The following is a 27712-nucleotide window of genomic DNA, read 5'->3' on the forward strand; positions in this document are numbered from 1 at the left end:
CAGGAAATGAACCAGTGCACAAAGCCCTAACAACACTGGAAACTCTGCGCAACCTCGGGTTCAAATTGTTACACTATCTGCAATATTCTCCAGATTTTGCTCTATCAGACTTTCTTTTCCCAAACCTAAAAAAAAGACCTCAAAGGACAATGACAAAGTAGTGATTGATGCCGTGGACACTTGGACTCGAAATCTAATAACTTTTATTCAAATGGTTTGCAGAAGTTATCTGAGCGTGCCCATAAGTGTATTAGTGTACACAGGCATTACATTGAAAAATAAATTGGTATTATAAAATTTCTTTCAATATTTTTGAGGCTAGAAACTTTTTGACCCCCGCCCCCTCATATGTCAGGTGAAAACTTAGGCAACTGGTAGCACACTGCCTGCAAATGACTAGGATCCAAGTTCAAAACGCCAGGCATAGTTTTGTCATACTAATCTGAAGCTATTTCTTCCCTGGTGCAGAACTGAAAGAACAAAGATGTGATGAGTTTGTATTATCATAGCAAAGATTTTGCCTTCTAAGCATACTGCAAAGATTACATTCATTTTCTTTTGTTTATTATTTTTGGAGCAAAACTGCAAAATTACCAAATTACAAACTTAAATCTCAAACTTTTTCTCTAACCAGAAAACACTTACTTGCAAATTTATGGCACAAATTTTATCTTCTGTACTGAAGCTGCATTTACAACCTCATAAGGTCTAGCTTTTTTTAAAACCATATCACAAATGTTAACATTATCCAAAGCCCATCTCTGTTGCAAAGGTCACCAACAGACACTTGTGTGACTGCACTGGATGCTGAGGCAGTGGTTTGAATCGTGGCAGTGGAAGAAATATTCACTTCTAGTTTTAGGCTGGAAGGGGAAGGAGAGGTGGAGACATGAAGCTAATGATCAGTAGAATTTTTGTCAACAGTCTAGATTAAATTCCAAACATCTCTTATTTCAGAGTGAGGGCATATTGATGGTTGCCCATACACTGGATGGGGACATTAAGTGTGTAGGGCCCACACACACAAGGGGTAGGTTATGTGCCCACTTTGGATTTCATCCTTTCCCTTCTTCGAACATCATAGAACACGTATATGAAGGTACACTATAAAAATACTCCCATTATAGTCACCCACAACAGATATAATTATGACAACTCTCTCACTTTGCAAAAACGAGAGTTGACTGTGTGTGAAGTTTAAAAAGACCACCCCTTTCTGATCAGGCAGCTGAATTTAATCTTGAGTATCTCCTAGCCATGTAACTTTATAGTTGCTTAACATTAATTTACCACCATAATCTGCTTCCTACCCACTAGATCTGAATTAGACAGTTAAAAACCTGCAGTTCTCTTTAAGTTGTGGGGTCAAGACAGTATGTAATCATTTAACTACTTGTGTATTCTACTTCAAATTTTCCTCAAGTCATCCCTATTTCCACTGAAGTGACGTCATGCATTAGATTCTCACTATTGTTTTGTGTCAGGTGTAACTCTGCAACAATTTCTTGGTGATGGCCCTCCATTCTCTCACACTTTACAGAAAACTCCTCGGATACTTCAGAAATTGCTGTCTGGCCACTGTCATACTTCACTAATGCTGAATTTTCTTGTATAAAAACAAGCTATGCCCAGTATTCTAGTTATTCTGTTTCCGATCTCAGAACACCTGATGTAAATTTAAATCCAATGCATCATTCCACATTAAAAGGCCCATTTTCAGTTACTTCATTTTTCCAAGAGTTGCTCTCTAGTTTTACATGTAGCAATTAATTTGTCATGTATTTACTAAATCATGATGCATAATTTTGGTTTCCAGACCTCTGTAACTATTACTCCCAAACAGAGACAGTTGTGTATCACTGAAGGATTTCAAACTTTAATATTACTGCAGCTACTGATGGCCTGATTCAATAAATGTTTTTGAGAAACATTTGAAGTCTGTTTGCACAAAATATATCAAGAAGGGTGAGTAAGGATTTGAGAACATTCTCCACGTAAGACTAAGACAATATCGTGTGCCACTGCAAAGCCCTCATTCCCACAGTCACTTATTTTATCACGGTCTGCACCATGGACAATCTCGACACTGAAATTGTCCATAACTAAAACTCGATTAACCAGTGTTTCTATTAATGCAGAGCAGCTGCGAGAAATAAAGCATATGTTTCCGTAGTCTTCCATCTGCAGCTTCAAATTAGCCGTAGTCTTCATTTACAAGCCAGAGCACAGTGTGTTCTCTTCCAGCCTGTAGTCCTAAATGGGAGAAAACAGAATGTTACCTACATAATGATGCCTTTTTATTAGTCTAACATTTAAAATTTTAATTTCATGAAATTTCCCAAAATTTTAGATAAAATGTGCATGTCAAGAAAGTGTCCACAAGAGTGACTATATGGGAAAACTTTTTCTCACAATTACACATTAGAAAATGGCTAGCCTAATTCTGACTATGTTACTTTTCAAATGACTGGTTCCATAAAACCCCAGATGTAAATAATGTGTTCCATACTGACACAGAAATAAATAATGAACTTGCAAAATGCATCAACATTACACATGATATATCTTGCTTTGTTACTATTTACGACTAGTGAACCTGTCAATGCTTCACATTTTCTAAATATGTAGGGGAATCTAATATATGTCCTAAACTCCACTACCCCCCCCCCCCCCCCCCAAATGTCCATTTCCTTTTCTCCTCTCTTGTAATCTCTTCTCCCCACTCTACAAATTGTGATTGGTAATTACGCTGCTTCAAATTATTGAGTACATCACTTGGTAACACTGGTGTATGCCGTATGAGAGAGAGAGAGAGAGAGAGAGAGAGAGAGAGAGAGAGAGAGAGAGAGAGAGAGCTCTCCAACTGCTGGACCTGTGAGGATAGCCTCAATTATATTATTTCCCTTAGTTTTAATTTGCGAATGGGAAGAATTGAAGTTTCAGACAACTCTATTCTTTGGTAGTATTCTAATCATAAGCCAATAAGGCATAAATATAACTATCCTTTTTTCTCCAAAACTGGCAGCTAGGAAGGAAACCACACTGTTCTGTAAACAATATTTGTTTGAAAGAGAAAGAATATGAACGGCAGAAACAATTTGTCTAATGGTTTACATCATAGTTGAAACTGACTGGGAAAAAACTAAACCGCATATTTTCATAGCACAACGTCTCTCCCCTGCGCAGTTAATTTTGTCAGAAAACTGTAGTCACTTAAAAAATATGTCTGTCCAAATGTTTATTAGAGTATCATGCAAAAATTTGTATCTTTGCTAAAATATGAAATGACATGTCTTTATACAGTAATATAGATGAACTGCAAAAAAACAAGTTCAAAAATAGGCAGTGGTGGTGGCGGTGGTGTTTTTTTTTGGGGGGGGGGGGTGGTTGGGTTAAAATATCAGTTTTGATCCAGAATGTCCAGAGAGATCCTTTCTTAGATAATTACATAACAATAAATGCCATACCAAATGCTGGTTAGAAAATAATAAACAAAAATATAGGGAATAGAAAAAATATCAATTACAGTAGAGCGTCGATTATCCGAACGTCGGTCAACCGAACGACTGCTTAACCGAACTGTGTACTCGCTCACACCTGTTATTCTCCCACCCTACCGTCCATCATCCCCCTCACTCCCAAACCAAGTTTCCCACAGTAGTCGCTGCACTGGGCCACCACTGGCGGAACATTGCTTCTAATGGGGCCTTCACAAGGCACTGCTGACTGGCCAAGCCGCTAGTCGCTGTGTTTCAACAATCAGCACACTTCTGTCGGCTTGGCACTGGCAGTAGAAGTAGCGGCAGTATCAAAGCTGTTCACAGCAACAGCTGCACCAGCTTTAGAGTTGAGGCGTGCCGCTCCACGCAGTTTGAAGGATTGCGCACCCCCAAGAAGAGCTTCTCACAGTGCAAACAGTCACCTTCTGTTCTCTGTTACGACCCCTTGTGTGCTGCTGCGTGAAGAAGTGAACTTGACGATACAAAATGCTTAAACATAAACGTGTTGTCCTTTCTATGAGGGACAAGTATGAGATTATTAAAAGGTTAGAAGAAGGTGAATCTGTAACCACTTTATCCAATGAGTAAAAGGTGGGGAAGTCGCTAATTACGGATAGATTACAAAAGACGAGCATAGCAAATTTTATAGCTATGCTTGATTCTACTGATGGATCAACAAGCCGTAAAACTATGAAGCTCGCCACTAACACAGATCTAGATGATGCTGTTTACAAGTGGTTTACACAAAAGAGATCAGAAGGAGAACCTATCTCAGGTCCCATTCTGTGTGAGAAGGCAATGCAGTTCAACAAAAAACTTGGAGGGCCTTCGAACTTTAAAGCGAGCACGGGCTGGTTAAAACACTTCAAGTCAAGACACGGCATTCGTGAACTTACAATACAGGGAGAAAAACTGTCGGCTGATTCTTGCAAAGTCAAACTAAGGGACATATTAAGGGAAGAAGACTATGCTGTACAGTACTTTTTTTTGGCAAATAAACATGTACAGTTCGATTATCCGAACAAACCAGTTTTCCGAACACCCATGTCCCCCAATTACTTCGGATAATTGACGCTCTACTGTATTTATAAATTTATTTAATCAAAAAGATAAAAATCTACTCACCGAGTGGCGCAGAACACACACATAAAAGACAGTTGTCACTGGTAAGCTTTCAGAGTCAGTGGTTCCTGTTTCAGGCAGAAGGGCTGGAGGGGGAAGGAAGAAAGGTGAATGAAAAGGACTGTACAGGTCTACTAAAGGGGTAGATTTTGGGAAAGTCACCCAGAACCGCAGGTCAGAGGAGATTTACTGCACGGTATTAGAAGGAAAGACAGATTGTTGGGGACTGCATCTGATGAGATTTGAAAATCTGAGAGCTTAAAGGTGGAAGACAGGATAATACACAAGACAGAGATTACCACTAAAACATCATCCGCGAGTTAATAAGAGTGAGAGGCTAAGTGCATTGTACGTAACAGATGTGGGAGGGGATGATTAAAAATAGACGGCAAAGACAACAAAACTGAAACGAAGTGAAGCAAAGAGTAGTTACGGTGAAGGGAAGCTGATATGGAAGAAATTAATGTAAATTAAGGCCAGGTGGGTGGTGAGAACCAAGGACATTTTGTAGTGGTAGTTCCCACCTGCAGAGTTCTGAGAAACCAGTATCTGGGGGAAGAATGCAGATGGCGCGTGGGGGTGAAACAGGTGCCGAGATCATGAATGTCATGTTGTAGAGCATGCTCTGCAACAGGATATTGCAAGTTCCCAATATATACCCTCCACTTAGGCCCAGTATCCTAATTGATAATTTGGTGGCAGTCATGCTGATGTAGAAGCCTGAATAGTGTTTGCATAATAGCTGGTATATGACGTGTCATTTTGCAGGTGGCTCTCCATTTGATGGTATATGTTTTGCCAGTTACAGGACTATTATAGGTGGTGGTAGGAAGGTGTGTAGGCCAAGTCTTGCAGCGGGGACTGTCAGAGGGATAGGAGCCATAGGGTAGGGAGATTGGTGCAGGACGAGCATAGGGTCTGACAAGAATATTGTGGAGATTAAGAGGGTGACAAAGCTATTCTAGGTGTGGACAGCAAACTTTTTGACAGAATGGATCTCATTTCAGGGCTTGATTTTAGGCAGTCGTGGCCCTGTCGAAGTAGCTGATTAACACATTCCAGACCAGGATAATATCGAGTCACCAATGGTGTGCTCTGAAGCATTTTGTGGGCAGATCAGCAGCATCAGGACTGGAAGGGATGGCTCAAGAAATCAGATTTTTAACTAGGCTGGTGGGGTAATTACGTGCAGAGAAAGCTGAGATGAGAATGGTGGTGTATTGCTGTAAAGAGTCTGCATCCGAACAAATAAATTTGCCTCGTATGCCAAGGCTGTATGGTAGGGAACGTTTGACATAGAAAGGATGGCAACTGTCAAAATGGAAGTACTGTCGTTTATTGGTAGGTTTGATGTGGACGGAAATGTGTAGCTGTTTCACCACACACACCATCGGTATTCTTCCCCCAGACACCATTTCCTCAGAACTCCGCAGGTGGGAACTACCACTACATGTCCTTGGTTCTTGCCACTCACCTAGCCTTAATTCACGTTAATTTCTTCTGTCTCAGCTTTTCTTCATTGTAACTACTCTTTGCTTCACTCTGTTTCAGTTATCTACATTTTTCGTTGTCTTTCCCATCTATTTTTCACCACCCCCTCCCATCTTTGTTACGTACAATGTACTTAGCTTCTCACTCTTATTAACTCGTGCACAATGTTGTATGCTTATTATCCTGTCCTCCACCTTTAAGCTCTCAGGTTCTCAAATCTCGTCCGAAGCAGTCCTGAACAATCAGTCTCTCCTTCTCATACCATACGGTAAGTCTCCCCTTACCTGCAGTTCTGGATGACTTTCCCAAAATCTATTTTCTAGACCTCTCCAGTCCTTTTCCTTCACCCTTCAACCCTTCTGCCACTGGCTCCAAAAGCTTGCCAATCACAACAGCCGTGTGTGTGTGTGTGTGTGTGTGTGTGTGTGTGTGTGTGTGTGTGTGTGTTTCTGCCGCCGCTTGGTGAGCAGATTTTTTTTCTCTATCCAATTAAATAATTTGAGGAATAGAAAAACTGTATTTCTGCAATACATAAACACCCAGAAGTGGGATAAGCTAACGGTAATGGCCATAAAGGAAGCAGGCTATAAAAATATCCTGTTATCACCCAATGTCACATTAAGCCACATCCACACTGAAGTCAGCAACATGGCAACAGCTATTTGTGGTGGTGCATTTAAGAGGAAACAATGTTTACAGCTGACTATTGCACCTCGCCATTAAATTGCACCAACCTCTGTAGAGTGGAGGAAGGGGGAGGCAGAGGGGGAACACAGATGCACCAATTTCCAGTTTCTCCAAGTCTTAATCGAACAAGAAAGTAGTTTGTGTGCGACTGACTAGTAGAAGATCTAAATTCCAGATCGTGCTGATGGCAACATTTGCAGATCACATTGGCTACGTGTAACCTTATTCTGGAAACATTATGAAACATGTCACGTGCAAAAATGCTTAGTCATCCTGAGTGAGTTCACCCCTTTGTTCTGAATGGGCAGGCACCACATTTGGCAGTCACCTGCCAACTTGCACACTTTGAGCATTCTTGTTGCTTTCTCTTTCCTATGTTGCATAGGTGCCACTGTCTCCAAGCACTTTCACTCTAGGGCAAGTTTTCATACTCATGCATATTTGATTATACGTAACGTTATTAGATTTATGTCAGAAGAGGCAAACAAGGAAGCAAAAATCTCATTAAAAGTTGTGCTTGAGAGGATTGCTGGAACTACTAGCTACTCCAATCATACAACAACAACAACAACAACAACAACAACAACAACAACAACAATAATAATAATAATAAAGAGAACACACAGGAGGAAAGGCTTCACTATTACAGAAAAGACATGGAAGAAGACAATTTCATATTCAGATAATATTGATGAACAGAACAACAGGGAATGGCCACACAACTTTAATATGACAAGTTCTTTATTTTACCTTTTCAGTGTTTTACTAAAACACTTTGCTCCCCATAATACATTTTTTAAAATTTTTTGTTTTATGAGATAATTTCTTTCTGGCAACATGTGATTGTGCTTAATTTGCTGTGGTTTAACCTTTGTTTACAGAACCATTTCTTTTTAGATACTCTAATGAGAAACTTTGAATGTCATTTGTTGAATTATTGGTTGTACTGGCATAACCTGTTAATATGATTGTTTGCAGACTTGCTAACAGCTTACAAATCATGCATTTGTGTGTACATATCACCCGCCTTAACTGCACCTCCCATACTGTGGGGTGGTCTTTCACAACTAAACCCCCACTACTACAACTGTCTCCTCTCCATCCATTATGCAGGAACAGGCCAAGTTGTTTTGTGCACACTAAATATTAGGTTACAGTTCAATCTGTGGGTAAAACTGGGAGAAAAATCACAGAGTATGGAACACAAAAGCTTGTAGTTCAAATAAGCCAATGATTTACTGCTAAGGACTGCATGAAGTTGAGAAATTACAGACACACACTGTCAGTCTAACTGCAGGAACAACATATGTCATGCAGATACCATAGGAAATACTGAGCACATTACAAACATGCATTACACATGATATTTACAGCCTCCTAACCAGAACTAGTTTCCGCTAACTACAGTGATGGAAACTCCCTCTTCACTATCCCCTCTTGGACTTGTTCTCTGTTTGCATACAACTCTTCCTTACCCTTTTGCTATATGGTGGCTGTCAGAACTTAGCTATTAGTGTTCCTCTCCTCCTCCGTTTTTTCCCCTATTCCATAACTGCATTATTCATTCAGTTTCTCACTTTTGCTCCAGCTTTACCTCTCAGTCTGTTATGTGTGTAGCTCAGTAGGTAAATTATAAGACCTTGGGGGGCTCACCACCACATTAAGTATTGGTCCTTTTTCCATCACTAATCACATCTTGCCATGATGTGTGTAGTTGAAAAATATCAAATTATACAATGGTTTGTACCCCACATTAAACTATAGGTCATCCCATAACTGGTTGGATCTGTCAGTGCAAACCTCAGACAAAGGCAAAGGCACACCACCTCCAAATGGACATTCCATAATAAAACATTATGATGTTCAAAATAAGTGCTCTTGGTTGAAGTCGGCTGTACATTTACTTATATTTGAAGTGAAGCAAGCACAGTACTTACTAATTTACTATTTTCAACTTGTCACTCTGATCTCTCTTCCTTTATGTAACAGAATTTCTGCTAGAAATGACTAAGGTCCCCCCATCTTCCTAATCTACACTACAGAGTGTCTGGAATAGACAGAAAAGGAAGAGGGTAGTCGGCAAACACTGAGCATCGATAAATTCTTGATAGTGAATCACAGTGGGTTATTCAGGTGAGAGTGCAAGACCTGAGAGACTGCTAGGAAATCTAGTTGGGATATCTGGAATGACAAATCAGGAGAAGAGATGAAAGTATGAACAGTTGGATTAGGCTGAGGCCAATGAAAATGATTTGTAAGGGAAAGTCTTCAGTATTTCTCTGCAGAACCAGTGTAGTGTACCACAAGACAACATAAGAAAAAGGAGCAGTATGAGTGTTTGAGAGCAGGAACAAGTGAAATGTTTGTGATTAAACAGACTTAACTGACTGAAGAAAATCAAGCTTGAGTGTAATATGTGGTGTAACATTTTAATAAACTTCATTTTTGTAGTTTTCAAGTTGAGAACACAATGAGGAAGCCAATTAGGGATAAATAATTTGACACAGTACTGTATTATACCCCTGCCCCCCCCCCCCCCCCTCCCAAATTCCTCTTATGACGACATATTGTTCACTCTGAATTAGTCTTTCCTGATAGTATACCTTTCAAACAATTAACAGAATTGTGATTTGTTGAACAACAAACTCATAACTGAGGACAATTTACAGCAAGATTGGAACATATACTGTATTTGAACATTATAAGGACTTTCACAATCGGCATGGATTTAGAAAATATTCTTGCAAAATGGAACTGGCTCTTTAATCACACAAAGTAATGACTTACTGAAAGGGAAACTCAAATCTATTCAAAATATTTCTGAATTTCCAGACGGCTTTCCTCAAAAGCGGCTTCTAATCAAATTGTATGCCCATGTTGTGTTGTCACTATTGTGTCACTGGATATGTGATTTCCTGTCAAAGGTCACAGTTGGTAGTTATTGACAAAAATCATCTAAAAACAAAGTTCTATAGGTCCTCTGTTGTTCCTAATCTATACATATGATGTGGGGACAATCTGAGCAGCCTTCTTAGATTGTTTGCAGATGATGCTGTCATTCACTGTCCAGTGGAATCATCAGCAGATCAAAATCAATTGTAAAATCATTTAGATAAGCTATCTGCCTGGTGCCAAAAGTGGCAACTGACTCTAAACAATAAAAAGTGTGAGGTCATCATTATGAGCACTAAAAGGAACCTATTATAGGCAGTCAGTTCAACTAAATACCTATGAATTACAATTATGGACAACTTAAATTGGAATGGTCACAAAGAAAATGTGAAAAAGTTTAAAAGAGACACTATTACTGGCAGAACACTTAAAAGGGGCAACACACGATTAGACTGCCTACATTACGATTGGCCATCATCTACTGAAGTATTGCAAGTTGGGGTGGCAGTTGTTAAAACAAAATGTTTCTGATTGCTGTGAGACTTTTTCACAACATTTCTACCACCAATTTTCTCCTCTGAATGTGAAAAGATTTTCTGAACTCCCACCCACAAAGGGAGACGTGATCACAGTGAAAATAATAGAAATCAGAGCCAGTGCAGAAAGATTTTAGTGTTCTTTTTCCCAAATAGTATTTGAGTGTGAAACAATGGAGAATTAGTCAAAGTGGTAAGATAAACCCTCTGCCAGGCAGTTAAGTGTGAGCTGCAGTGCAATCATGTAGACGCAGATTTGGTTGATGAAGCTGTGCATCCTATTTACCCCCATAGCCAACTGGTTAGTTCTGCTGCTTTTGGTGTGGATGCAGCTGGGTTAGATTCCGAGTACAACCTTGGATCTTTCTAAGGTGAGGAGCGGCTTGAATAAAGAAGCAGCAGCACCATCACAATTATTTATTGGTAATAACAGCTGGAGGGATCGGATACACACTGATCATATCCCACAATCATAAACTGCTGCTCATATTGCAATGTAGACGGCAGCTAGTCAGAACAGGCCTACAGCCTAATCTATGAGTGGTGTTTACATTTACTATAGGCTTTTCATCAAAATGTCAAGAGGAGATGGGCTTGATAGAAATCTCAACCAAAAGTCAGGCTTCATGGCACGGCTGGAGAACTCAAGTAGAATTAACTATCTGAAATCACGCGAAGCCTAGGAACAGCATCTTGTGATACTAGGAGACAAATATGACATTCCTAGCTGGCAATTTTGTCAACACACATTCAGTCACATCCTCAGGGTCTAATTATCAAAATAAATCACGGAAATCAGTCTCACTTGCAAAGGCAAGAGGATGAATTATGTGTGCTGCAGTATCATCAAATGGATGGCTTCATACAGGACAGATTGTGAGACAGGTGTACCTCAGTCTCTCAAATAAAGGCCTTTGCAAAGTGTTGTAACTGGAACAGTTAGTGTTTTGAGATACTAAATCAACACAAAAAAATCAAACTACTGGTACAAATGTGGAGGGTTCCTTGGGAGCTCAACTGCTCAGGACTTATGAACTATCTAGTCTCATCACTACTAATACAGTGGCATGCAGCTTTTCAAATAGTGCTACATATATTTTCTGGTCGGCAAAGGGATCGCAGTACACTGGTTACTCAGTATAGTTGTCATCACATTAACAGAAGTTTTTGATAAACTATTGAACAGCTCGTTATGTTAATAGCATATTTGATCTACAGAAACCACGGCTAAAATACTCAACAAACATAGTTGAGAGAGAGAGAGAGAGAGAGAGAGAGAGAGAGAGAGAGAGAGAGAGAGAGGAGGAAGGATGGCAACAATGAAGCTGCTACAGAACCAGTTTGTGGTGGGTTACAGAAATAGCAATGTAGAAAAGGATGCAAGCATTTGGTCATCTTTATGATGCTTTTGAGTGTTGAAATCTGAAGTAGTTTACAAAAACTTACTGAATTCTTCCAAAGTCACTGTTAGGACTAATTTGGATGACCAGTTTTGTGGCATCCAATCCCACTACCAAATATTAAATGAATCATTACGTCTACAGTGCATAAAACATAGAATATGATACAGTGCAATTAAACATGCTTTTCTGGTACATTTCAGCCATCAGCAAAACTCAATATATTACAATGAATACTGACAATACTGGATAATGAAACACACTGACAATATTAGATAATGAAATTTAATGTCTCAAAACTGGTCATATGAATACAAAAAAGTGTATTCCTGATAAGAGTGATTTCTGAGGTTTGTCAGGTGTGATTAGTGGTTACACAGATTAATTGTTGAAGACATATTATTTTACTCCACCACAGATTGTCACACTGTCACTGCCACATATGAGAATGACTGCAAATCTGTATACTTCAAATATGCTCGATTAGTGATGTTTGTCTTCATGTGTACCTATTTGAATCTGAATTCTTACAAAAATGGCTCTGAGCACTATGGGACTTAACATCTGTGGTCATCAGTCCCCTAGAACTTAGAACTACTTAAACCTAACTAACCTAAGGACATCACACACATCCATGCCCGAGGCAGGATTCGAACCTGCGACCGTAGCAGTCGCGTGGTTCCGGACTGCGCGCCTAGAACCAAATTCTTACACATCTGCATTTCTTTCTATTATCCAAATTATATCAGCAAGTCTTTTTTTTAAATGAATATGAACAGAAACTACACAATTTTACTTTCTAGCACAGTGCAAGAACACACATGTACCAAACTGCTTATCCAATGTTACAAGTTGCTTGACTCAAATGAAACTTGACAGCACAACATGGTTTAATCTAGAAAAACGTAACTGTGCACTAATACATCATGATAAATACTACCTTCACAATATGAGCAATTTCTTTTATCCACACCTCATTCAACAATTCTTGCAAGTGCCACAGTAACATGTAATTGAAGTGTCCACTGCTTTGGTTTCAGAAATTTTGCTCTACTGAGAATTCGGTTTACATGTTCATTCACCCCAGGGATTAAATAATAAAACAGTGCCGGTCGAAATTTTCTGAGACCCATTTAAGGCATCTGATGTGAATCACAGTAGTTTCCTAGGTACATTAAAGTTCTATGGGATTGATGATATAGCCGATCAGTGGAGACTGTCATATCTAGCCAAAAGAATGCAGAAAGTTTTATTCAGTAATTCATACAATACAGTCTAGGGACATAATTCTGACTGGGAAGAAATCACATATGGGGTTCCCAAGGCTCAATCTTAGGTCCGCTATTGTTCCCCATAGGCATAAACAATTTTCCATCTAGTACATACCAAGCATAATTAGTTCTTTTTGCAGAAGACAATAATATTCCTGGGTAATCCATCTTTAAGAAAGTCTTCATTTCGCAAAAATGTGCTGTAAAAAGATATGTGGTGCTCACCCACAATCACCTTACAGACATCTGTTGAAGGAGTTGGGCATCCTGACTACTACTTCACAGTATATTTATACCCTCGTGAAGTTTGTTATAAATAATCCACTGCAGTTCAAAAGGAACAATGATGATCATAATTACAAGGCCAAAAGGAAAAATAGCATTCATTACTCAACAAAAATTTTTGATCATTTACTCAGTGGTATAAAGTGTCTGACAGACTGCCAAGTAAAATTTGAAAACAAACTGAGGAAGGTTCTCCTTGAGAATTACTACTACCCCTTAAAGAATTTCCATTATTGTAATGTGCAAAAGGTGAAGGGCAGGAATTACTAACTCACATAAAAAAAGCTTAGAAATGTTCAGAATATAAGGATAGATACAAATTAATTGCCTCTGCAATTGCACGTCCATACAGTTGACAGGCCTGCTTATAGAGGCCACCTTGGTCAGCTGCCTTGCACACTCTGGTGAGCCACCAAGGAAACAGTATTATTATTATTTTTTTTTACACGCTCGTGAGTGCTCAGCCCATTCTGTACACTGTATTACCATTGTCCAGTCAATATATTCAGTGTTATGCACAACGTGTATCTTATTTGTTGCTCTGTGAAGTACTATGTTCCATTAATTGTGTTTCTTCTGGCTATAGCATAATGTGAATGTAAAATGACTCTTTACACGTTAATACGATCTATTGTGCAAATTGATCCTTGGGAAATGTGACTAATTAACTGCAAACCAGCTGCAGCTAACACTGAGCACTGCTATGAAACAAAGTCAAAAACCAAAGTTGTAGCTTCATGGTCCAAATTTATGGGGTAGTGCACTCATAGAAAAAGTACCAGAAAACCTAATGAACTGGGTTAAAGGTTTCAATACCTGCAATCCAGAACATAATGTATTAAGATCTTGTCACCCACCTCATTCTAATGGGATGTATGTTTCATATAACACCACACATGCTAGGACATAAATGTGAATCAAATGGCATGGCAAGCACCAGAAGTGGAATTTCTGACAAATTATGAACACCTAATACTCCGATAGGAGTCAAGGCAGAGAAAACGGGTAATTTCCCACAGTGTCTTATGAAGGTAACTAGGATAATGCCTAGCAGCCATCACTCACAGGTGCATCATAATTTTGTTTTACTTCATGTTTTTCAATGGGATGTCAACTAGAGGATGTATCTGTCTGTATCATTATTGAGTAATGATTGTCAATGTACATATGATCATCCCATAGATGTAGGTAACACGACTGCTACACCAAACTGTTTCGGCTATTAAGATATTTGTACCTCATGGTGCAACAAACAATTTTTCTCTAGTCCTCTCAAAGTACTTATTAACAACTGCTTCATTTAGGCAGTGATCTGTTTGTATTATTTGGAACTAAGCTAAGTACCGTTAGGCATGCTTTTCTGCATAAATGCAAGACAAACTTCCAGTAAATCAACTATGAATGCACATTTACAGCATGAATTGAAACAAAGAGCACTAACTAACCTCTACAAATTCTGAGCCATGCCACCCATTTGCTTTGATCCATGACATAATGGTGTTGTGGTGTGTGATGTCACTTAGTTGCAGTGTTTCTGAATTGGTTTTGTTTGTACACATTGTGTTGTTGCATTTGATGGTGCCCTCTGGAGGCGGAAGTGGACGTGCTGTTCATTTCAGTTTTGGTTATCATCCAAACATGGTTTCGAGTTCAGGAAGGTGCCGAGGCATTGTTGGCTGTGGAAGTGTTTTCAGTGAGTTACTAAGGGTTTCTTCTTTTTGGTTAGGTGCAATTAGTCTGGTATTTTATGTGCGAAAAGAAGTCTTAACTTTTTTTAATTGCTTTTTAGTTAGGTATGGGTATGACAGAAGGTCAAGAGTGGGTGTTTTAGTGGGGGGGAGGGGGGGGGGGAGGGGGGTGTTACTGCACTCGTGCTGGGCAACCCAGGTGATACTGCCATCAGCTGTTGGTGGTAATTTCTATTCTGCCTTTATTCCATAGTAATTGTGATGTTTTGTCTGTTTTACATTTCTGGTAGGTTGGTTGCGTTTTAATTGATGTAGTGATATGGGGTATTTGGGTTTTTGAGTTCTTGGGGTTTTAGTTCCCACTTTTCAAAGTTACAAGTGCCATTTTTTGGCACTGATAGCTGCAGTTGAGCTATTAGTTGAAGGGAAGTGTGCAATTCCACTTTTCGGGGATGTAGTTACTGAATTTTATGTAACAACAGTTTCACTTGAGCTGTATAGGACAAGGGAAATGTCCACTTCCTGTGGTTTTGTTGGTGTAGCGGAATGTTGTAATTATTTTTTTTATATTATTTGTTTTTGGATGGTGCAATGTTTTTTTAATGTCGTGGTTTTAGTTTGTCCCCACCCTAAACTCCCACTTTTCCGTGGTCATCCCATTAGTTTCATTTTGTTTCTGAAGTGAGACATTACTGTGTCATTTTTATTTTTGTTGGCATTTGTTAGTGTGTGTATGTAGTGATGTCATTGTCGTCATATTATGTATGCTGGAGATAGCCATTTCCACCATACTGACGTCATGGGTCAAAGCAGATGGGTGGAATCTGACACTTCCATAATGCCAAATTTCCATATTACAGAAATCTGGGAGATTGTAGAAGCAGTTTAACTTATATGTAAGCAGGTGCAATTTGTCTTATTTCCTGACAATTTTGTTACCTGCTGACATTAATCACCATCTACTGGCCACAATACGTAGTAACACATTGAAATCATTTATGATAAGAACAGTGTCCGGAACATTTATTGATGTACAGATACTACTGAGTTTTACCAAAACTTGGGAGTTATACACTTCTTGATTTTGGCAACATGGCTAAAACACACAGAATCTATTTTTACTTTGGTACTGTGTGTATGCAACAACTGCAGGGCCAAAATTATGCCACTGCAACTGTATTGTCACTATGTTTTGAAATGACTGAGGGCACAGGATCTCTCAAAGCATGGTGCCAGGACACTTACAATCCAGAGGAAAATATTGTTTGCATGTGGTAAAGCCGATCTAATATCACAAGAGGGTTAAGAAGTGATCCAATGAAGGTTGTTTAAAAACATTGTTTTCTTTTTTATGTGATTACCCTATAACTGTGAAGTTCGAAACAGTTTTTAAAAAAATTTTGCCTTGCACCCTTATTGAATGGTGGCCACATTTTATTTGTAAGTGCACGGCAGTTTTTCAGTTTTGAGACATTAACGTTTATTTGAATATCTCTGCACTGGATTAAGTTACAACATTGCAACTGACATGACTGTTTTTAGAAAATTCTCCTCTACAATATTGGTTATTATCGTAAAGTCAAAAATAACCAGTCAAAATGTCCTCCTGATTTACGAGAGCCTTTTTTTTCCTCTCTAGTTAGATATCATAAACAACTAGCCTTATATTGTAGAGTAAGAACACTGACATATTTCCTCAATTTCTTATTAATTTTTGAAATTTGAAAAATATTAATTTTTTGTAAGTATCGGGCTAGTTATCTCTGTTGGCACTGAATATAAAAATTTGATTTTTGCACACTTTGTACACCTATATGATAGCAAACTACCGTAACAATTTAAACATTGATATCTGACCGAACAAAGATATGACACTCTAAAAGTGAGGAAGTAATTCACATTGCACTACAATTGATCTTACGGTTGTTGCCTATTTAAATGGCTTATTGTTTCACTGTAATAAAATTTAGCTGTAATATATATATGTAGTTAACATTACCACTCTGTATCTAGCTAGTTTTATTTATTTTAATAATAAAATATTAAACAATAGAAACTTTTGCTTAACTACATTGTCGCAGAAGAAGCTGAGTAGCACCGTGGTGTAGTGGGGTTATGATACTACACTGTTGCAAGGAGCGTTGCGAGTTCGAAACTCACCTGGACTGTACAATTTTAATTTCTATATTCAGTTTGAGTACATTCTAGCAGTTTCCACAACTGTCAAGAATCACTGTACTGTTCTGTAGCTGTATATATACTGTATGTATTCTGGCTGGAAGCAGTTCGCTCTGCACTCTTGTATGTGCAAGTGCTGAATAAACCTTCGTTAAGTGAGGTTAGTGTTCATCATTCATCTACTTACACCTTCTTCTATGTCACATTATTCTGGTGGAGGCCCTGGGTATTGGAACTTACGATAGCGCACATTATCGATGACAAAGTGGTTCCCACCAGGCCACAACAGAGCCGCTGTTTACGTGATGAGAAACCAGAGTTCGAGCCATATTCTACAGATCGCAATCTACCACAGGCAGAAGAAGAAGACGTTACGATGACAGCAACTGTGTACCACCACATGAGACCTCTTTCTGGGTTCTCTGGTGACGACGGCCAAGATTCAAACAAGTGGCTGAAGGTATATGAGCATATAGCCGAATTTAACAAATGGGATGACACTGTGTGTTTGGCTAACGTATTTTTCTACTTGGAGGGTACTGTCAAGCAATGGTATGAGAACGAGGAGAAGTTCACAAGCTGGGAAGTATTTGAAGCAGAACTGCGCAAGTACTTCAGGCGACACACGACAGAAGTGCAAGGCTGAAGATAAAGTGCAGGGCACAGCATCCAAGAGAAACAACAGCATCCTACATTCTTGGAGCTGTGTAAAATAGTGGATCCCAGAATGAAGGAGGAAGGTGAGGTTTCACATCTCATGAATGCTGTTGCTGAGGACATGTATCAAGCTCTACTCCTGAAGGAGGTTTCGACAGCAGACAACTTCATAAAATGGTGCCAGTATATCGAGACAATGCATGAAAAAAGAATTACACACAAGAAGTTTGAACGGCTTCCAAACATTATATTGATGTCTGTGATGGAGGAAGCAAGTGATTTCACAAGTGTTCTTTGTCAGATAGTGAGAGAGGAAGTTCAGAAGGCACTTGGATTACACGGCGAGCAAAAAACCAAGGTGCTTCAAGAGGTCATAAGGGAGGAAGTGGAACAGACATTGAACCCAATCTCTTGTCATTCATTTGCCTTTAAAATGGTGAAAAAGTCGAGATCTAGGTGAAATTACGTTCCCACAATGCTGCATAAGGAACCTGTTTGGGCACCAAGGGAGACTGACGTCTGGAGGACCCACGATAACCAACCAGTATGTTTCCACTACAGACGATCGGGAAATGTGGTGTGCTACTGTCAAGGAAGGCGGCGGATATTTGATGACACCTGCACCAGAATACAGCAGACAGATCTTAGCTGACAACAGCTCCTGGACGACAAAGATGAACAAGAAGATGTGGGTACAGGACAACGTAGGTCACCATCGCCGCAAGCTAGCCGCTAGTGAGGACGCTCCCCAACACACTGATCAAGGTCTCCATCGCCGTTTAGAAGCTCCAGCCGATCACCTAGCTGCCGTAACCTGGAAAACTAGAGGGTGCGGCCTTCCTTGGAGGTTAGGTCGCCGAAGAGAAAAATCCTCTGCCACCAATCACTACAAAAATGATAGGTAACTACGTCGATATCCTCATGGATGGCTGACCAGCCCAAGCTCTTGTGGACTGGAGCATCATATTCAGTCATTTTGGAGAAGTACCGTCACCAGTTGCAGGAAATCTGTATTCCTCGACAACAAAGCATCTCTGCTGAAGGTGGCTAATGGGAAATATGCAAAACCTACAGGAAGGTGTGTCATTCGTGTTGGTATAAGTGGCTATACACAGCCCTCAGAATTCATTGTCTTACAAGTGAGTAGTCATGACATCATTCTCAGATGGGACTTTTTAAAAGTTTCTCAGGCAATTATAGATTGTGGTCGCTCAAAGATTTTGCTAGATGAGATACCGTGGACAGGAAGATGCGCATCCAAGTGTGTGGAGACTGTGTGCTGGATGAAGTGACCATTCTTGCAGTCACTGCTAGAAAGGTAACTCATTTGTCATGCCATGCATCAACCCATGGATCTTGTAGAGAAGCATACCACTGAAGAATAACTGTCATCCCAGCCTCTGTCGTCTCATTTACGAACTGATCCGGTGAATTGCCACCAAGAACCGCAGATCCTTACAAGACGCACGCGCGTAGCAAACGCTGAGCCGTTAATCGAAGAACAGCTGAACATCATAGAAATCTCCCATGCAGAGTCTGTGAGCAAACTTAGTGCTACCACTACGAAGCAAGATCTTCTAGCTCGGCTATCACCAGATCTCACTAAGGAACAATAGAAGAAACTACTTGCCATTCTTCAAGATTTCTCTGAATGCTTCAATTCACAAGTGAAGAGCAAATTACACAAATCGACGGTGAAGCACCGGATTAGTACTGGAAATCATCAACCAATAAGCCAGGGAGCATACCATGTGTCAGCAACAGAACATTGAATAATTCTTGACAAGGTAGAGAAAATGATTAAGAATGACATCATTCAGCCTTCGCAGAGCCCATGGTCATCAACAGTGGTCCTCGTCAGGAAGAAGGATAGCAGTTGGTGCTTTTGTGTCGATTACAGGAAGCTTAATAAGATAACTAAAAAGGACATTTACTCCCTTCCACGAACTGATGATACACTAGATTGTATGAAGGGGGCTCGAAGTAGATGAGGCTGATCGTGAGAAAACTGCAATCATCACACACCGAGGGCCTGTATGAGTTTAAGGTAATGCTGTTTGGTTTGTGTAATGCACCAGCAACTTTTGAACAGATGATGGATAATCTTCTAATGCACCAGAAGTGGAATGTGTGTCTTTGTTATTTAGATGACACTATAGTGTTCTCAGAGACATTTGATGAACACACAAAAATACTAAGAGCAGCTCTTAAGCGTCTCCAACAAGGCGGACTGAAACTTAAGTCAAGAAAGTGTCTCTTTGGAGACAAAGAAATCAAAATACTTTGACACCTTGTGTCAAACAAAGGCGTGCGGCCAGACCCAGAAAAGGTGAGAGCTATAACGGAATTTCTTATTCCTAAAAGTATTAGAGATGTGAGAAGCTACCTCGGATTATGTTCTTATTACCGTATTTTCAGCGAAGACTTTTGCAGCAAAGCCAGGCCACTCCAAGAGTTGTTAAAAGCTGATGCTAAATTTATCTGCAGCGGTGCTCAACAAGATTTTTTCAATGTGCTGTGAAAAGCTCTGACGACTTATCCTGTACTTTGATGAGAGAGCACATATGGAACTACACAGATGCCAGTGGGTATGGAACCAGTGCTGTTCTGGTGCAAATTTTGGATAAAAAAGAGAAGGTTATAGCCTATGCTTCTATGACACTTACAAAAGCCGAGAGTAACTACTCTACTACAGAAAGAATGTATTGCTGTGATCTAGGCCATGTGCAAATTTTGACAGTATTCTATGGAAGGCCATTCACAGTTGTTACAGATCATCATTCATGTTGTTGGCTGACAGATCTTAAGGATCCAACAGGACGACTCGTCAGGTGGGCACTACATCTTCAAGAGTATGATATTACCATAGAGTACAAAAGTGGAAGAAAACACCAAGATGCTGACTGTCTCTCAAGAAGATTGTCTCGCTGCACTCCAGGATGTCTCTGCTAAGCAGACACTCGAGGATGTCTGCTAAGCAGAAGGACTCCAAGATATCTCAAATTATGCTTGCCTTAGAACGGTCAGATGATGTGAAAGGACAATTTAAGGTAGTTAATGGATTACTTTGCCAGAAAAAGAGGTGGCTAGCAGTTATTCCTACATGCACTTATGTATTCTACAGAAATTCCATCACACACCTGAGGCCGGACATTTAGGATTTATTAAGACCTACGACAGAATCCAAAAGAGATTTTTCTGGCCATGTTTATTTAGGAGTGTCCGTCACTGTGCCGCACTGTCAAGAGTGGCAGAGGAGAAAGGCAGTTCCTCAGAAACCACCTGGCCGACACACCAATTCCACCAGCCGAAATGCCTTTCAGTGTGTTGGGATTGAACTCCTCGGACGATTTCCAATTTCTGCTAGTGGCAATAGATGGATTATTGTCTGCACTGATTATGACACGCTATGCCATTACAAAAAGCTGTGAAAACAGCTGAAGCATCTGAGGTAGCCAAATTCATCGTGGAAGACATTGTATTAAAACACAGTGCCCCAAGGTTGTTAATTACGGATCAACGGAAAGTTTTTCAATCGAATCTTGTGACAAAGATAAACTGTCGGTGCAACATTACTCGTCACATGACGACTGCCTACCATTCGCAAACTAACAGGCTTACTGAACACCTTAATAAGACCTTGGCTGACGTTCTATCAATGTTTGTCATTGTTGGGCAGAGCAACTGGGATGAGGTGCTACCTTTGTGACATTTGCCTGCAACACCGTCAAACAAGACACCACAGCATTTATGCCATTTTTCCTGGTGCATGGGCACGAGGTGACTACGACGATGGACACTGTTTCCGTTACATCCTGATGACGCGGACGATGACTACATCGGTCAGGTGTTAACCAGAGCTGAGGAAGCTCGGCAGTTTGCACTACTCCACGCACTGCAGGCTCAAGAAAACGATCGCCGAGGGTATGACGCAAGCCACCACCGTGCTGTCTACCAGCCTGGTGACCTCGTCTGGATATTCACTCATGTTCGGAAAGTTTGCCTCTGAGAAACTCCTCAGGTGCTATTTTGGACCTTATAAGGTTGTTAGACAGTTGTCTATAGTTACTTATGAAGTTTAAGATTTCGACCTCAACACAAGACAACGAAAGATCAGAGATACGGTCCACATCCTTCGAATGAAGCCCTACAAGAATCCTGCCACCCAGGGTAAATTTGAAACTCCAGCAGCAGGAAACAAATGGAAAGGTGACGAATAGTGCAGCGGCAAAAGAAGTTCTAAGAAGATCACCGCCAAGGCGAGCATCAGTCATCGGGAGTCGGAGTATGCAGGACCGATGACTCATTCCCAGACTAGGACAACGTAACACCAAGACACTGTTCTCTTAAGTGGCCGGAGGCAGTTCACTCCGCGCTCCTATATGTGCAAGTGCTGAATAAACCTCCATTAAGTGAAGTTAGTGTTCGTCATTCATCTAATTACCCCTTCTTCTACGTGACAGTATAGTAAAAAGTTGCCTATTTACGTGTCAGTTTATTCTCAATTAAGCAGCACATAATTACCAGTTCAAAACAATGAAAGTAAAATAAACATGTGAAATTACTGTTGAGAAGGCTGCAGTTTTGTGCACAAATTTGGTCCTCAAGACAGGTGTGTACAGAAGCTCAGAGTAATAACTCTGCACAGGAGCCCAGTAGCCAGTGCCTAGTCTGTACATAAAACTCTGTTAGGGTGGATGTATATACTTTTCACTGAGAGTGTAGAATAATTTATGTGCTTTTGTTGTGGGTGAATCTTTAATCGACAAAAATCATTTTAAAATTTAATAATAAATGAATGTTAAAGAGTAATTGGAATGTGATAAAATGGATGAACAGTGCTCTATTGGACAAACAGTATGTGAAGAGTGCCACAAAACAGTTTATGGTTCAGTTTCAAAAAACTTAAAAATTTAATGACTGACGAAGATAGACAAACTTTGTTTAAATTATGAATAAGTTGTTCTGTATCATCAGTTCATTAGTATCATGAGAAAAAACTTTCTGAAGTACAATCACATTTTTGGAAAAAATACTCTGATCCATTCAAAGTTCATAAAAAGCCAGTTACTAAAGGATTGAGGGAAATAAATCTTGAACATTTGTCCTTGTTAAGTGCAAGTAAATTGGCTTCCCAAATGAAACTTACTGTGATTCTTGGAAGTTCCCTGTGCTGAAACTGTTGCTCAGAAATACCGTGAATCCAAAAAAAGAATCACTAATACTGTTAATGACGTTTGTATTACTAATTGGGATGTTATTAGCAAACTCGATTTTGCCTGTTCCAACTCAGAAGTATCTCCTGCTTAGAAAATAAGGAAACTAATTAGCAGAAAAAGAAAAGCAGCTATCGAAAGCAAGGAACAATGAATTTCAGACAGAATTACAAAAGGCTGTGAATCATGCTTTAATAATGCAGATGCCAACAGTATTCTGACAAGGAAGAAATCTTATCTCCAGAACCATCTGACACAGAATATCTGAGCTTAATCGAGTAATTAAAAAGTAAGAGTTCGATGAAACCTAAAAAACAAACTTATAAATTTTAAGTTTGCTCCCCGACCCATGGTCAAGTGAAAAAAACAGTTCATGGGTTCAGTTTTCTGATGAAGACAAAACAGTAGAATGTGCCCAGGTAGCAAAGATAGCAAAAGGGTTGTTGTAAATGGAATTAAAGTAACAAAGCAGAAACAACTAGTGGACAGCACTGTCAAATTTAAATGAAGTTTATGTAGCTTTCAAAAAATGCTCATCCTGAATGTAAAATTGGAAGGCCAAAATTTTGTGACCTTCGCCCTAAGCGGTGTATTTTGGCCAACTCCTCAGAAACACGCTCTGTGTGTGTTTGTTTCGTCATTAAATGTCAAAATGATGATCGCAGGTGCAAACTCAATGGCATGAACTACTAAGAGTTACTAGATTTAGTGGTCTGTGACACCAACAATTATGACTGCACAATGAGTTTGTGTGATAAAGGCCCTGGTAAAGAAAACACTTGAGCTGTTTAACAAATCTGAGGAGGAAATGCCTGACAATGTTGCCTTCAAACAGTGGGTCACAACAGACAGAGCTGGAATGATAACAGTGGTTATATCTCAAGAAGAGTGCTCTGAATCTTTAATTGATAACTTAGAAAATCTCAAAAGTGACCACTATGTTTCTAAAATCTGAAGTAAGTTTTTGAAGGACAAAGCACAAGGTTTTAATTGAATGCATAGGCCTAGCTAGTTTTGCAAAAAATGTTGCGTTTATGGTTCAAGATGAAATAAATACAAGGGTACCACAGGGTTAATGACCGGGCAAAAGTGCATCCATTTGTCCTGTACTTCAAAAATGAGAAAGATCAAGTTTGCAGTTCTTCAATTTGCATTCTACGTGACTAATTTGAGTACAACACTGTGGTTGTCCATGTGTTTCTAAAGTGTAACAGTTTACATGAAAAAGTTGCCTAAGGTTGAGAAGCTCATACTTTTTCAGATGGAAGTGGTGGTCAACATAACAACAGAAAGAATTTTCCAAATCTTTGCAACTACAAAGTAGATTTCAGGTTGGAGGCTGAATGGTGCTTTTTTGCCTCTTGCCATAAGTAAAAATTCATGCGACGAAAGAAGAGGTACAACAAAATGCAAAGTGATTAAAGCCAGCCTACAAAAAATGACCAAAGACCAAATTCTTACAACAGAAGATATATGTATGCCTTTTGCAAGAATAAATTAAAGGCATAACCTATTTTCTTATCAAGGCAGAAGAGGAAGTTGTTAGTCCTAATCAAAACAATACTTCAAACCAGATTTGAAAACTGTACAGCAATAAAACAAGGAATTCCACAATTTCCTTGGCATTGCAGAAAACTTGGTTCGGTGCTAGGTAATATCAGAAACAAAAATTTATGAGGATCATTGTGTCAGTACAATTTAACATTCAATGCCACAGTGGCAAGTATATGTGATAGGCAATGGTGGCTTGCATAGGTTGAAAGAACAAGTTTGTAAAACAATCATGTTTTTATGCATATTTACCACGCTGCTGGCCCTAGAATGTTGTTCAAGACATGTACTATTGACAGTTTGGGTACCAATGAAAAACTTACTAAGGAGGCTTTCAGTGCTTGAACTTACCACAGCACCTAGGAGATCTTATTCTGTATCACAGAAGTTGTCTGAAGACATAAGTGTTCTTAACAATTAACACTAGGACTAGGAAGCAACACATCTCAGAAGTATTTTAACTGAAAATATTTATTTTACATCATTCAGGATAATATAAGTAATTTTTTGAGTTTCAGCATATAGTTCAGTACCTTAACTTCAATGATAATTGATTACACCTAGCCAATATCACATATGAATTAGGCAACAGTCATAAAATCAACTGCAGTCTAATGTGCATTATCTTATTTTCAAAAATTCATATCCTTGTTCACAGTCAAATATCAAAGTTGAATTTTTGGCAGTTCTTTGATGTCTTAAGTGTACAAAATTTGCAAAAGTTAATTTATGTTCAGCCCCACCAGAGATAATTAGCCCCAAACTTTATAAAATTAAGGTTTTTCAAATTTCAAAAATTTTGAAACAATTAAGGAAACATTTGTCAGTGTCATTGCTCCATGTAAGACTGGTAGCTTATGATAGCTAACTGGAGAAAAAGACAAAAAAACTTAAATCACTCCCTGGTTGTTATTTTTGAGTCTAAAACATTGATTTTCTAAAAACTTTGGAGGTCATATTGACTGGTTATTTTCTAATTTAGGGTATTTTTCAGTAATAAACTTTGTCGTAGGCAAGAATTTTCTGTAAACAATCAAGCCAACTGCAATATTGTAATTTAACCCATATCCAAATTAATGTTAATTTCTCCAAATTGAAACCTGTTGTGCACGTGTTGTCACCACTTAATAAGGCTGCAACATAGTTAACTGTTTTAAACTTCTCAATTATATAGTAATCACACATAAAAACTAAAATATTTAAAAACAGCCAAGCAACCAACTTAATTTTTATTGGATCACTTGTAAGATATGCCAAATAAAAGCTGCAAATCACTAGTGCAAGTGAGTGTTTAATTTACAAATACTGTCCTATTACCAGCTTAAAAAAAATGTTTTACCGAAGTCAGCATATAACAGAAGTATGAAAGTAACACTGCTACAAAATCAGTACAACAGAAATTACTGTAAAAATTCTTTATTGCACAAATATACAACGAAATTTCACTTCAAACAATACCATACCCACAACACAAGTGCCCTCACCTGGCTTACAAATCTTGGCACACATTAAAATTTATTAATGTGTTCCTAAACCAAACTGTCTGTCAGTGCAATCGTTTAGTTTGAACCAAAAGTAGTTTAATATCAGATTTGGAGACCATTTACACGAATCAACAGGATCATCTTATACTTTCTTCCTTGGTACAGTATACATGACCGGTTAATATTGAGACACAAAAGTATCTTTAACAGGATTCTAGCTGGAATACGCTATCTTCGACAATTAAAACCGTTTAACCAGCGTTCGTACCACTGCACAGTTTAGGAACACTCAGGTAATCATCTGTTGGGCCGAGTGTTTGCGCAACATGAGTGATCAGTTAACGAGAAGTCAGAGCTTAAAAAGTTACATCCATTTGAACATTCTAAAGAAGTTAACCTACTCATGTTATTGAGGCACTGTTTTAGCATGTAACTGGAAAACATACTTCACAAATGGAATTTTAACGTTTATACTAAAACTCTTTGGAGCAAGTTTTGACCTCTGACGATTAATATAACCTCAAAGCGTGTTAAATGTCCAAAGAGATTTACTGCATACAACAACTATCATCATACAGCGAAGAACAAAAAGCAGTAAAGATACCAGTTTCAAGGCAAAAACCATTTGCCCAATTTTACGAGACTCTACGAACCCTAATATTTTCGCCATTTTGGATTTCGTTGCTCATGAATTCAAGATTTTCGTATTTTAAATATAAAGATTTTCTACTACCCTCGGATTAAGAATTTACGTAGTTGTAATTTTCTGTGTACCTTTTAAAATACATGCATTGACTCGTCAACAATAACTTTGGCCACAAAGAATGCGTTTTACTTCAACTCAACCTGTTTTCCAACTTTCCAGACGACTGTTGTCTAATATGTAGGTGCGAATGGAACTGAAGAACTACAAACCAAGTTTCCGTTCTCAGTCGCAGTTAACTGGTACTGTAATTTATCGCAATCTGATTTTGATTTATTTGTAGAGTGCAGGCGCACATGAATGTACACCTAGATATAGTCGAAAATATATTTCCAAAAGCGGTTTGGCATACACAGTTTATAAGCATATCGATTGAAGTTCCCAAACGATTAGTATACAAACACTTCCTTATTCAATACATCACATATAGCTACTTAAAGTAAAAGATTTTTACACACTACTGTCCTTAAAACTACGGTATATCGCTTCTCAGACCTGCTTAGATCAAAGTATTTATGTACCGAGAAATTATCAGCTTAATTACCTTTCCTTTGGAGTATCCATGAAGCGAGTTATCAGTACATTACACATTTTCTAGATGTATACTCAAAGTTATTAAACCATTCTAACCATAGCAAGAGAATTTCGAAACAAAACTTCAAATTCGTCGTCACAGTTCCTCATCATAACCTACGAGATACGTATTACGTATCAACTCTGCGCATGCTGTGGATTTCGTACAAAGAGTATAAAACAAAAGAGATGAAACACCTACCTCAAGGGTCCTCTCACATTCAATGATATTGCCAAACTGCCAAGTGTATTATCTGTATGAGGGTGCGTATTGACATATTGTTATAACTAGAAATATTGACGAACAGTATTGAAGGCCCTCAAAATTTCTCACTATTGTCAATACCTACATACTGAACGTGTGAGGTCAACTATTGACTGACAATTCCTCCTTCAGATGTTGCAGAGATTCATGAACAAGGTACACGATGTCAATGTGCACTATTTATGTATTCATTTCGTCATTGTTTATATCATA

General features: G+C 38.9%; 1 long non-coding RNA gene across 1 annotated transcript; it reads right to left on the reverse strand.

The window, feature by feature from the left end:
• Positions 1–542: 542 nt before the first annotated feature.
• Positions 543–27392, reverse strand: LOC124716971. The gene is made up of 2 exons (XR_007005688.1): positions 27206–27392; positions 543–2253 (listed from the first exon to the last, which is right to left on the reverse strand). It is a non-coding gene; the product is annotated as an uncharacterized LOC124716971 (long non-coding RNA).
• Between the last annotated feature and the right edge of the window lie 320 nt (positions 27393–27712).

The sequence above is a fragment of the Schistocerca piceifrons genome, chromosome 9, assembly GCF_021461385.2.
Source record: "Schistocerca piceifrons isolate TAMUIC-IGC-003096 chromosome 9, iqSchPice1.1, whole genome shotgun sequence".
Taxonomy (NCBI): Eukaryota; Metazoa; Arthropoda; class Insecta; order Orthoptera; family Acrididae; genus Schistocerca; species Schistocerca piceifrons.